Below are 12,641 nucleotides of genomic sequence, written 5' to 3' on the forward strand. Positions count from 1 at the left end.
CTCAGGGCTGGGAGGTGTTTTTCTGATTCTCTCTCACTCGACAAACAGGCAGGTTAGTCTCAACATGCACCTCGGTTTTCTCGTCCTCACAGCCTGCCTGGGGCAACTGCTGGGTAAGTCCTGTCTTTTCATCAACATGTACTTCTCCAAAGGAAACCCTTGCCAGCCTATCAGGATCATGCAGGGAACTACTCTTGAAAACGCTGGGAAATATCAGCTCACCTTTGCAGATTTCCACCAGTTCTCTCAAAATGCTCTTACTTTTGGAAATGAAAAGAGAGAGAAGAGATACCTCAGACCCTTTCTCCTGCTTTTCTCTCTCACCCCCAATCCATTTCTCTCTGCCTTTCTCTTCTGATCCACCGGCTGTCACCACAGGAGATATCAGCTCTCTCTGCACTCTCACATTTCTCCCTTTCCAATGCAAATCAGCAGAACCTACCAATGCTCCCCCAGGGACCTTAAAGCTCTCATCCCACTGACATTAATGGGTGTCCCTTTCTGCCTCCTGGCAGGCACATCTGCTGTGTCTTCCAGATTTCTCCTGGGTATTGACACAGCCAGGGATTTCTTTCTACCATACGGCTCAGCACTGCAGGTATGTAGCGAGCTAGGAGCCCTCGAACATGAGTGGGATGGGGAAGCGGGAAGAATCTTTTTGCCATAGCTGCATGGACACCTCAGCATGCTGGAAGGGTGCTGGTCCCAGCACATGAAGGTCAGGCATGACAGACCATTCCCTGGTTCTCTGAGCAGTAAGAAACAGGAGAAGGGAAGAGGAGCAGGGACACAGCACAGCACATCTCATGTCTACACTGTGCCGAGAGCTCCAAGCTGTTGCCCAAAACTATTCTCCACCTGCTGTCCCCAGGCCTCAGGATATTCCTGCAGGGCAAAGGACAGGGAGCCTTCTATACCATTTGTTTTTAATCCAGTCCTGGGTTGCTTCCCACTTGAAAAGCAGCTGACCTTCACTTTCTTCCAGGCACCATGGGACAGACCACCGTCACCCAGGAAGAAGGACAAGTCACAGTGAATCAGAGAGAAACCTTCCAAACTACCTGCACCTATCAGACCCCAAGCTTTTATGGCTTGCTCTGGTACCAGCAGAGGAAAGGTCAAGGTCCCCAGCTGGTCTCTTATCATGGAGGAGCTGGTCAGAAGCAGAGCCGCCGTTTCACCACCTCACTGAACACCACAGAGAAGTACAGCCTCCTGCAGCTGGAGGAAGTTGAGGTCTCTGACAGTGCCTTGTACCTCTGTGCTGTGCGAGACACACTGGTGCAGGGAGCTTCCTTGGCTGTGCAACAACCCAGGGGAGGAAGGGGATGTGGGAACTAAGGATCTCTTACTAACATGTGAACATACACAAGGTCATGGGACCACTTGGGATGCATCTGGGGGTGTAAAAGGAGCTGACTGGACAGTCTCTACTCAGTTCCTAGAAGGAAGACGGAGCAAATACTCTCAGAAGCCTTCTCTAAACTCGTGAAAGGCAGGAAGGGGCTTGGGAGCAGCTCACATGGGTTTTCAGAAGGCAAATGAAGCCTCACCAACCTCATCGCTTTGTATGAAAAGGTGACTGGCACTGTGGGAAGGAGAGGGGTACTGGCTGGGGTGTACCTTAATTTTAGCAATACCTTTGACATATCCTCATGGTTGCACACACACCCCCCTGCTATATGCACACAGAAGTACGCACACTCACAGATATGCACACACCCCGATATGTGTGCACACGCAATCTCACACACGTGGGCACAACCATACATGTTAGCTCATATGTACCCAAAGAGTAACTCATACATGTGCACTTATAAAGAGGTGTGTGCACACGTTTCCAAAGGAGCCCAGGTGGAGACACAGGTACAGCCACGCCCCAGTACTAACAGGTACACACAGATATTCAAGCACACATGCTTACACACATGCATGCTCCTCGCACAGATATATGTGTAAACAGATTTGTGTGCATGCCTATGTACAGAGATGTACACACATAAAAGCACATATCCGCACACACATCTATGCCCACACCGTTTCATATATGCAGAGCAATGGCACACCCATCCATGCTCACCTGCATGAAGACACGTGCAGGCGCTAAAACACATGTACAGTCATGAAAAGATGTGACCAAACACATGCTATTTGTGCACACTCACGCTTGCATATGCATTATCCCAGGCACACATGCGCACACACACAGACTGACATGTATGTGACCATGAACATGCACACACACCCCTGAGAACCAGTTGTCCACTGCCAGCTCTCAGCCTCTCAGGATGACTAGGCAAGTCCTTCAGATGCTACTCGTAAAACCTAACACGTAAGACCTAACGTAAAAATTAGAGAACATCAGCAAGGAAGTGGTAGATGTGTTTGGACCCACACTATGCCATATGGAAGGTGAGTATTGCACGCAGAGAAGGAGATAGAGAGAAGGCAAGCCACGTCCCTGCCACTAGCCAGAGCCACACAGCCTACGGCATGATAGCCACATAGCGCAGTGGGGTGCAGATAACCAAGCAGTGGCCATAGGACGTGAAAAGAAGCATTGGTCCCTGCCTAGGAGCTGGGAGGAGGACAGCTGGGCCATAGAGCTGTGGAAGGAGATGGGCGTGCCCTCTTGCCAGAGGAAGCCCTCCAACACCTTTGGAAGGAAGACACTGGAGAAGAGAGACTGAAACTTTTGGTCTTCAAGCACTAGGAGATATGCTTCATTAGCCATGATTCCTTCTCAGTGGAGGGCATGGGCTGGGGGCTTTCCATCCTTGCACTTGTACACTTTTACCAAGTCAACAGGATTTTCATGTAGGAAATAGGACATGAGACTGTAGTGGCTGCCAAGAGACATTTCGACTAAACAGAAGGGATGAGATTTACATGTAAAAAAATACTCTCCTCCCCAGAATGGCAGCCAATTCCTGAGCACAAATTCTCTGGGGGAAACAAAGCAGCAGTCAAGAGCTCTGCATCTGCCTTCACCACTCTTGGGAAGTGCACCCAGTACCCTCATCCTTGCTGATCTTCACATTCTCCTGCATGCTCTGAATCAGAGCAATTGGATCTCCTTCAGAAATAAACTGTTTCACTGTCCCCATTTCTGTGCTGAACACTCTCAGCTCCAACACACTTAGCTCCAATTTCTAACCTTGATACATTCAGCAGCACAGGCAACTTTTCCCTGCTGGTGCCTCCAGGCCATGGCCCCTAGACTGGGTGCTGGAGGGTAGAGGTCACATCAAAGACTGTTTGTGGCATTACCACTCCTGCTATTCTGCAAGCAAATCATCCTCCAGAGCCCCACGCCCGTCACTCTACCACTCCAGAGGAGCTCTGCCCACAGGAAGAGGAATGCTCTTCCTCAAGAGCTCATGGAGCTGATGACCCCTCAGGGCCTCCTGCCTTCCTAGACATTTGTTGGCTGACATGAAGTACAGTAAGGCCGGATGGTCACTGGCAGCAGAGCACACCGGGATGTCTTCCTCAACTCAAGGGATGGTTTAGTAAAGAGCAGCCAGTGGAGAGTGTCCAAACCACCCATTTATCTGTGAATGGAGAAGGGTCTCCTTGTACCTTCACCCGCTTCCACCCCTTCTCCTTTGGCAGCCTGGGGAGCGTCCAGAGAGGGAAGGAGCACATGGACACTAAGCTTGAAAGCAACAGAACTTTAATGAGGCAAAAGAGGGAAACAAAGTCAGTCCAGGTGAGGGCCACCAGTTCATGGAGACCCAGGGGCAGCTGTGAGTCTGCAATCCTTGGCCATGGAGATGTTCCTGCATCATGTCTCTCTTCCTGCACATAGAGGGAGAGGAGACAGATGGTCCTCACCAGGGTGGCCTTGGGGGAAGGGCCCATTGCTGCAAAGGGGATAGGAAGCAAACAAGGAAATGGGAAAGAAAAGCAAAGCCATTCAGCTCTACCAAAACCAACATTGAATAGACTGAACCTCTGCCCAGCACCATGTCCTGAGTTCCTCAGGGTGTCTCCCTGAGGATTGCCCAGCATCTTGAACAGAGGAGGCACCTTCTGCCACTGTAGCAGCTGGAAATGCCAGAGAGGTCACAGCACCTGGAGGTGATGGGCACTCCATCACAGCTGAGGATGCTGCCAACGGCAGCAGAGGTGGAGGATCCCACAACAGTGTTCTGTGGGAAGGAGCTGAGGATGAGTCCGGGCAGGGTCACCACCACGGGAGGGGGCTCAATGACGACAGTGGAGTTCTGGCACTGCCTGACACAGGGCTCATTGCAGCTGTTGGCCAGCGGGGTTGGGCCGCAGGGCTGGCATGGCAGGTACTGGTTGTAGCAGGACATGCCTTGAAGTTAGAGGTGCACCTGGGAGAGAGGATAGGGAGGAAGCAGAGCACAAGGGTGGGTGAGGAGCAGCCTGGTTACCCTGTCACAAAGAAGCCAAGGCCACTACTGAGTGGGGAGATGGAAGCTGTTCCAGGAGTCACAGTCTTCACTGCCCTACATAGAACAGCTCGGCCCAGACAGTGTCTTTCCTTGTGCATAATACAAGAGTACCCTCTGCCATGTCCCAGCTTCTCTCTAAGCACACGTACTCCCTGCTTCCCTCTGTCATGAGAAGAAGGAACAAAGCCCAGGACAGGATCTTACTTTGGAAGAGGAGGAAAAGGGGTTTCACACTCACCTGGTTCCCAAGGAGAAGCAGGCAAGAGAAGTGGATGAGAGAGCAGGGACTTGGGCTGGCTTTTATACCTGCCCTTCATGGCCACAAGACCAGAGACACCCTTTGCAGAGGTAATTTCCTGAGAAGCTCATCTTGAACGCAAACAATCACAGCTATTGATATGGGCTGTGCTTTGGTTTCCAACACTGCTGCCTTTTCATTTCCAGATTTGTGCCATGCCCATTCCCCAATGAGGGCTTCTTGTGAGCACGGGGATGAAAGGCATCAAAAATTCCAGGGACGAAATGCAGCAGTGCAGGCAAAGTCTCAGCTGCAGTGCAGCATGGGTTCAGGACACGAAAGACAATTTAGTCTGTGTCACTGTTGGGGCTGCTTGAAGTGTCAATCTCAGGAAGAAGCTCCAGCTGTCGTCAGCTGGATGTCCATGGGCTCCCATGAGTGAGGATGAACTCTATCATTGCCTTGCTTTCTCTCAGCCCACCTGATGATCATTTGTTATTGCCTCCTCAGGTGTGTGCATTGTGCTGTTAGGTTTTGACCTCATCCTGCCTAACAGTGCTGTCAGGAAAACATTCTGGCCGGTTTGGACTTGTCCCCACTCTGTGCAGTCTGTGAGTACGCAAACAATGGCATATGCATTTCTGGGGCCATGTGCTTCCCCAGAATCTTCAAGCCATGCAGCTGGTGTCCCCAGCTCTCCTCAGCAGAGTCCACAGTTGGTTGCGTTCCTATGTGTCTTCTTGTCTTATGTGCACTTGTGTGCAGCCGTGTTTGTGTGAATACAATTGGGAGCACACATTTGTGGATGACTTGATGCTGGTGTGCATTAGTGTGTGTGTGTGTGTGTGTCCACCATCACAAGGCAATGTGCCGCTCATGGTGTGGAAACTCCCACGAGCACCACAGAGCAGCAGGTTCCCAGGGTCAGAAGGAGCCCGAGTGCAGCTGAGTGGTGATGGCATCAGCCTGTTGGAGACCTGTCCAGGGAAGAGGCCCTGAAATGCAGCCCCTGTGTCCTGAGCCCTCCTTCTCCTGCCTCTGCAGAGCTCACACTCCACTACTGCCTATTTCAGGCCCCACCAAGGATGGTTTCAGTCCACTTTGCATCCTTAGTTGAATTCAGCATAACACTACTGGGAGTGCCTCAGCATGGCTGGCAGTCCCTGCTCCCTGCCTCTCCAGGCCAGGACACAGCTGCTGTCTCCATCACCAGAGAGTTCAAAGGATGCGGGTTGCTCTGGGCAAGAGGAAGGCTGAGCAATCCTGCCCACCTCGTGCTGGCCATCCCTGAGTGCATATGTTGCCAATGCAGTGCTGGTGGTGTCTGGTTTGGGACTCATCCCCCTCTCATGGCCATGTCACTGCCAAGTGGACTTGTGCAGCCCACCAACCTGATGCCATGTCAGGCAGGGGCTGAGGAATTGGATCAAACAGGTACTGAATGAGAGGAACCTGAAGCCTGACGTCGCGGTGCTATGAGTGGAAGGTCAGACTCTGTGGCTTGCACAGGAAAGCCAAAGAACTGGTGACTGCTTTGGACTTGAGTCAACAAGGACCTTCATGCCCCACATTGGAATCTCACTCCAAGTGCCCAGCAACTGCCCCTGGGAGGGAAGGGATGTTGGATTCAAGACCACATCCCCCACAGCCAGCTGCGGTCCCACAGGGTTGTCCAGTATAGACCCTCTTTCTGACAAGGGCTGTGCAGAGTGGGGAAATTTTCTAAGCCCATCTGCCCTCCTCAAGATCGGTCAGCCTGAGCTCCCATCCAGCTTGGAAAGAGTAGAGCTGAAGGCTTCACCCTTCCCTTTTGACACCTTTGTGAGATGAGTGCCAGGGAGCTGTGCTGGGAGAGCTCAGCCAGGGCAGATTCCCCTCTCCATGGAGCTGCTGTTTCTGAGCTGAGGCTCTAGTGTAGCCAAGGGCCAAGCTCATTGCTTTCTCAGGAGGTAACAGGCCCTGTGGAGAAGGGAAGGGCAGGGGAGGGGTGTACCTGAATTTAGCAAGACCTTTGACAACCTCTCTTGTGCTGCCTTTATGACCAAATTGGTGACAAATGGGTTGAGTGATAAGGTGGGTGGAAAATGGGCTGGACTACCAAGCTCAGAGAGTTGTGCTCTTGGTGCAAAGCCCAGCTGACTGACACTTATCAGAGGGGTCTAGTAGTAGTAGTAGTAGGGATCAGTAGTAGGACCAATGCTGCTTAATGTTTCCATGAACAGTGGGAAATTGGGAACTCCCAGCATGTCTGTAGATAACACCCAGAGAATGGAATGGGTGATAACTGTGAGACACAGCTCCTGTTCAGAGGACTTAGAACTCTCTACGTGAGACACCTGAGGACTGAGTTAGAGGAGGGAGGACCATGGACATGTGAGTGATGATGACAGCTGGGGAGAGAAGACAGCTTACTTTTTCTTTGCCATTGATGGCTGAGAGCATCCATCAGAACCCCGGGCTCTTTCCTTCCAGACCTAGATTTGAATGTCCAAGTTTCCAAGGAGACCTTTCGAGAAAATAAGAGCACTGTCAAAACAGCCAGCACTTAACAGCCAAAACTTCACGCCATGCCCCGGTGTTGGGCCGTTCCCGTTGCCCCTTGGCTCCCTCCAGGGCACCGGCGTGGCCGTGACCGAGGTGCCCGTGCCGAGGACATCCTCTGCCCGCACTCCCTTACCCGCAGTGTCGCTGCGGGCAGCTCCGCTCCGGCCGGGCTCTGCCGCGGCGCCGCTTTCTTGCTCGCTGCGCGCTGCCAGCCGCTCTTCCCGGGGCCGCTGCCGGCCCTTCCCGGGCCACTGGGACGGCGACCCCGGGGCAGGGTCGGTGTGGTTTTGGGATGCCTTGTCCGCGGGCAGCTGCAACACCCGACTCAGCCCGCTCCGCTCCCGGCCCGGCCCCACCGGCGGTGCAGAGCTGAGCCCCGGGGCGGAGCTGGCGGCGGAGAGGAGAGGAGAGGAGAGGAGAGGAGAGGAGAGGAGAGGAGAGGAGAGGAGAGGAGAGGAGAGGAGAGGAGAGGAGAGGAGAGGAGAGGAGAGGAGGTGTCGGCAAAGTGAGGAGGCGGAGCGGCCGGAGCAGAGAGCCGGGGCTGGCGGGGGACAGCGAGGCGCGGGCGGTGGAGCGGCGGGATGCGGCGGGGCCGGGGCGCAGGGCTGGCGGGGCTGGCCGCGCTGCTCCTGAGTGCGTGGGGCTGGCGGGGGTGGATAGGGGCCGGGCTGTGCGCGGGCTCTTCCCCGGGGAGCCCAGCGCCACCTCTGCTCTCTCCTTCTTCAACGGGTATTTGCCCCTCCTGTATCTCTCCCACCCTTTGTGCCCCTTGCTGGGCCCTCCGAGTCCCCTCTTCCTATTCTCCGCATTAATCCATCTCGTCTGTCGGTACGAGCCTGTTTGCATAGACGCCTCTTTTCCTGCACACCCTCTGCTTCCCCTCTGCATTCCGCAGTTATTACTGCCCCGACTATAGCCCTCTCTCCTTCACTGTAACAGCCCCTCTCCCTGTCTACTCTTCCTCTCTTCATCCATGAACCCGTCCCTCTTTTCACCCATCTCTCCATGCATCTAACATCCCTAACACCTCTTCGTACTCCGAGGTGCCTCTCTCACCTCCCCCTCTGATTTCTTTCACACCTGTAGGCACAAGTTTGTTTTCCTGCACCGTGCCCTTATTCCATACACCCACTCATCTCCCTGTGATTTCAGCATTTATTCTTCTTCAGCCCATCGTCCTTCCCTGGCACACACCCGACTCTCCTGTCCCCTCTCCCTCCCCCTCCCCCTCCATCCGTCCATGCACCTGACTTTCATTCTGTCTCTCTATTAATCTGTAACAAAAAGCCTCCCAGACCTTTTTGCCTCCCTCCACGCTCCCACATGAGGATCCTGGGTACATGTCCCCATCCATTCCGGACTGGTACTCTTTCACTGCTACTCTTTCTAAACATTTCTCTGGGGAAAGAGCCATCAGAGATAGGTGATCTGTGGTGATCTTTGGCCTGTCCTTCTCCTCTCTTGACAGTGGCTGCAGGCAGAGCTCAGGTGCAGCAGGAGCCGTCGGCAGAGACCACCGAGGGCATTGGCATCAGCATCAACTGCTCACACCCCAATATACAGTCTTATGACTACATCTTTTGGTACCGTCAGCTCGCGGGCCGAGGCCCCGCATATCTCGTGCACACTCTTCAAGGCTCCAAAGCAGTGCGGAACCCGTCGGTGCGGCTGTGGGTGGCGGCAGACCGCCGGTCCAGCGTCCTGTGGCTCACCCGGCCCTGAGAGCTACGGGGAGAGGAGCCCGGGCTGCAGCCGGTCACGACCCGCCGCGGGCGGGGCCGGGCGTGTGTGTCGGGGTTGGGGGGACAGCCCCGGGCGGGCCCGCCAGGGGGCGCTGCCGCTCCGCCCGCCGGGGCCGCCTCTCCCCGCCTGGCCCCGCCGCGGGGCGCTTCCCCCGCCCGCGCCGCCCCGGCCCCGTCATCGGGCCCGCCGAAGCTCCCCAGGAGGTTCCCCCGACGCGGCGTCCCAGCCGCCCACCGGGCAGAAACCTTCTCCCGCCCCTCACCCCCGCTCACCCCCTCATTCTCACCGCCACGCAGACAGAAATCCCCTGCCGCGGCGGCGGAGGCGGCGGCCCCCGGGAAAGAGAGGTTGCAGCCCCGGCCCCGCTGAGTTCCGGCGAGGAGCAGCGCCTTTCTGCTCTGCACAGGGCGGCGGGCAGCACACACCCTCCTGCCCACGGGCAGCCGCACAGCCCTCGGCCCTGCTGCAGGGGGCTCCACGGGCAGGGGCTGGGCATCTCCCCCATCCCCCTCTCATCCCCAGGCACTGGTACAACACACAGACCCGACTCATCCAGTGCCAATACAAGCTAGTGCTTTGAAACTACAACCACAAGTACTTTCTTACTGGTAACTCAGTAAATTGGCTCAGGTACACAATTACAAACTGAATCCTCCAGCTCCGCAGGCCACTTCCAAGGTGACTTTTACAGCTATCTAGATCCAGGGTCTTTGGTGATGAAAATGCTCCGAGAAACCTGACTTCGGGCAGACCCATTGAAGGCTACACCATAAACATGCCAAACCAGGCTTGTAAATGGCCTCTGGTTAAAATAGCTGGTACGGTAGAATGAGTACTGAGGGCAAGTAACCCATCAGCTTGTCTTCTTCTTCCCTTTCCCTGTGCCTCCACTGGTGGCCTCAGCTGGGAACAAAGCTTGTGATAGGAGGCACAACTGCTCTTATAATTTTGCCCCACTCCCATATTTGGTCAAATAGAGAAAAACCCTTCCTTTCCCTGCATCTGGTCATTCACAAGTGAAAAAGACCCATCAGCCAGATAGTGAACAAGACTCTCTGTTCAAAGCCTTCCTGCACTTATGCAGGGCTGGACAGTGGTCCTGATCTTTCCCATTTCTCTTTTTCTCAGAAAAAACAGCAGTGCTGAGGTGGGACAAAACACTATGTCCCTGAATCCATGCTGTTTTCTCTGTCCAATAACTGGCAATCCCATTTCAGTGATCTTCTTTCCTCCCATAGGCAACAGGAATGCTTCTGGGCACCTATTCTCAGGCAACGGCACCCCAGCACTGCATGTGGAAGCTCAGCTGGAGGGTGCTGACTTTCCAGCTTCATCCAACCCTACGAATTGGAGTCTGATGCTCATGAAGCATCAGCCACTTCACCTGAGAAAGCCTAGTGTTTTGGTTGTTGTCCCATTGCTGCTCCAGCATGGCCTGCCTCTCCCAAGTGACGTGGGTCTGGTCTGCCTGTCCTGTTCCAGTCTCTGCATGTCCCTATTGATCTCAGAGGGCACTAGGCAACGTTGATGGGAATCAACAGCAGCCCTCATTGTCCTGCAGTCTGCTGTGTCTCATGTCCTGGGGACATTTCAGGTCCTGCTTTTGGTTGCTCTCCAGTCCTGCGGGCAGCACCCACAGACACAGTTCTCCCCCAAAAGCAAGGAATGCCGAGCATTGATGGATACTGGAGGATAGGCTCAGGCTCTTTCTCCAGCCTCAGTGGACTGTCCCAGGGATTTTCCCAAATGCCACAGAGAAAGAGGGCACAGCTGACAAGGGTGGGCATCAGCCTGTCCTCGGGCACTGGTGCCAGGGCCCGGCTGCAGGTCTAAGAGCCAAATGCCCCAGACTGGTGGACACAGGAGAATTGCCTCCAGAAGCACCACTGATTACAGAAGGGAAGAGCAGACATTCATTCTGGACTCAATTATCTCACTTGGAGAGCTCGACACTCAGTGAAATCAGTCCCACACCCTTCATCAAGGTGTGTCTGCCATGTTGATGTCTCCTTCTTCTGAGGTGGTCCCATGGACTCCCCTCCCTGTCAGGGTGCAGAAAGAAGAGCTTTGAGAACGTGATGCATCTCTTCTGAAATGAAAGCCGTAGGAAGGGGAAAAGCAAGTGCCCTTTGGAAGTGCTGATGTCCTCCCAGTGAGTGTAAAGAGAGAGTTGGTGCCCAGCCAGCACTTGACAGCTCTGCAGGTTGGGGACTTTGCCAACCACATTAACGTGTTTCGACAACAAAGCCCCAAATGAGTGGAACTGGTGTCTTCTCACTCCCTGTGATGCCCAGGTGCACTAACACTTTGGTGAGGAACTTGTGCAGGGTAGCAGTGATGGGAGGGAGGGGATGAATCTGTTTGCTCCCATGAGGCCCTTTGAAAAGCCACTTCACTTTTTCTGGAAAGGCCACCCCACAGCGTGCTTCACTTCTTTGTTCCTGAGGGTATAAATGAAGGGCTTCGACAAAGGACTTACAACTTTGTGACAGGTAATCATGAGTTTGTTCAGATCCAGGGAGTTCTGGGCTGATGGCTTGACATACAAACATGATACAGCCATACCAGGGGGCCAGCAGAACAATTATGGAGATGAGGAAGGTTTCTGATTCCACAGGCCATGTGTCACTGCAGGAGAGGGCAAGGCAGGAATCTGTATCACAGAGGAAATGACTGATGACATCTGGCCCACAGAACATCAGCCTGCACGTCAGGAAGACCAGTAGAGGGATGGCCAGAAAGCCTCCCAGCCAGGAGCTCAGCACCAACTGAGCAGAGAGGACACTGTTCATGAGGGAGCTGTATCTCAAGGGGTAGTGTATGGCTAAGTAGCAGTCATGGGCCATGACAGACAGGAGAAAACACTCAGTGGAGCCTAGAGAGAGAAGGAGGAACAACTAGGGGCTGCAGACATGAAAAGAGATTGTGTGGCTAGTCCCCAGCATGACTCCTACAGCTTTGAGACCAACACCCATAGTGTACCAGATCTCCAGGAAGGAGAGATTCCAGTGGAAAAAGTACTTTGGGGTATGAAGGGTGCTATTCATCGACACAAATACTATGATGGATGCAGTGCCTGTTACTGTCAGGAAGTACGTCAGTGCAAATACCACCAGAAGAGAGACCCTTGCATACCAATCGTTTCTCATGGACTCCTGGCCTTGTATATTTGCTTTCTTCCATATCTCAGCAGAGGAAGCTTTTGCAAGTACGTCCATTTCCTCCACTGATGTCTGCTTCTCAGATGGGATGGGGGAGAGAATCAGAGTAGTAAGAGTAAGGACACTCCTGGGTTGAGATAAACACAGTTTAATAAGTAAAGCAAAAGCTGCGCACACAAGCAAAGCAAAACAAGGAATTCATTCACTACTTCCCATCAGCAGGCAGGTGTTCAGCTGTTTCCAGGAAACATCATGTGTAACAGTTACATGGGAGAACAAAAAGCCATAACTCTGAATGTCTTCCCCCCCCTTCATTCTTCTTCTCTCATGTTTATATACCCATGTTTATATACCAAGTGTGATGTCATATGGCATGGAATATTCCTTTGTCAGTTGGGGTCAGCTGTCCCGGCTGTGTCTCCTCCCGACCTTCGGTGCACTCCCAGCCCACTCACTGGTGGGGGGTATGAGGAGTGGAAAAGGCCTCGACTGCTTCGCAACAGCCAAAAAGATTAGTGCGCTGTCAACAGT

General features: G+C 53.7%; 1 pseudogene across 1 annotated transcript; it reads right to left on the minus strand.

The window, feature by feature from the left end:
• Positions 1-11,341: 11,341 nt before the first annotated feature.
• On the minus strand, positions 11,342-12,167 carry LOC309681214 (olfactory receptor 6F1-like; annotated as a pseudogene). The gene has a single exon. The product of its transcript is annotated as an olfactory receptor 6F1-like (transcript).
• Between the last annotated feature and the right edge of the window lie 474 nt (positions 12,168-12,641).

Source organism: Vanellus vanellus (genome assembly GCF_965231255.1).
Source record: "Vanellus vanellus genome assembly, chromosome: 24".
In the NCBI taxonomy this organism is placed as follows: Eukaryota; Metazoa; Chordata; class Aves; order Charadriiformes; family Charadriidae; genus Vanellus; species Vanellus vanellus.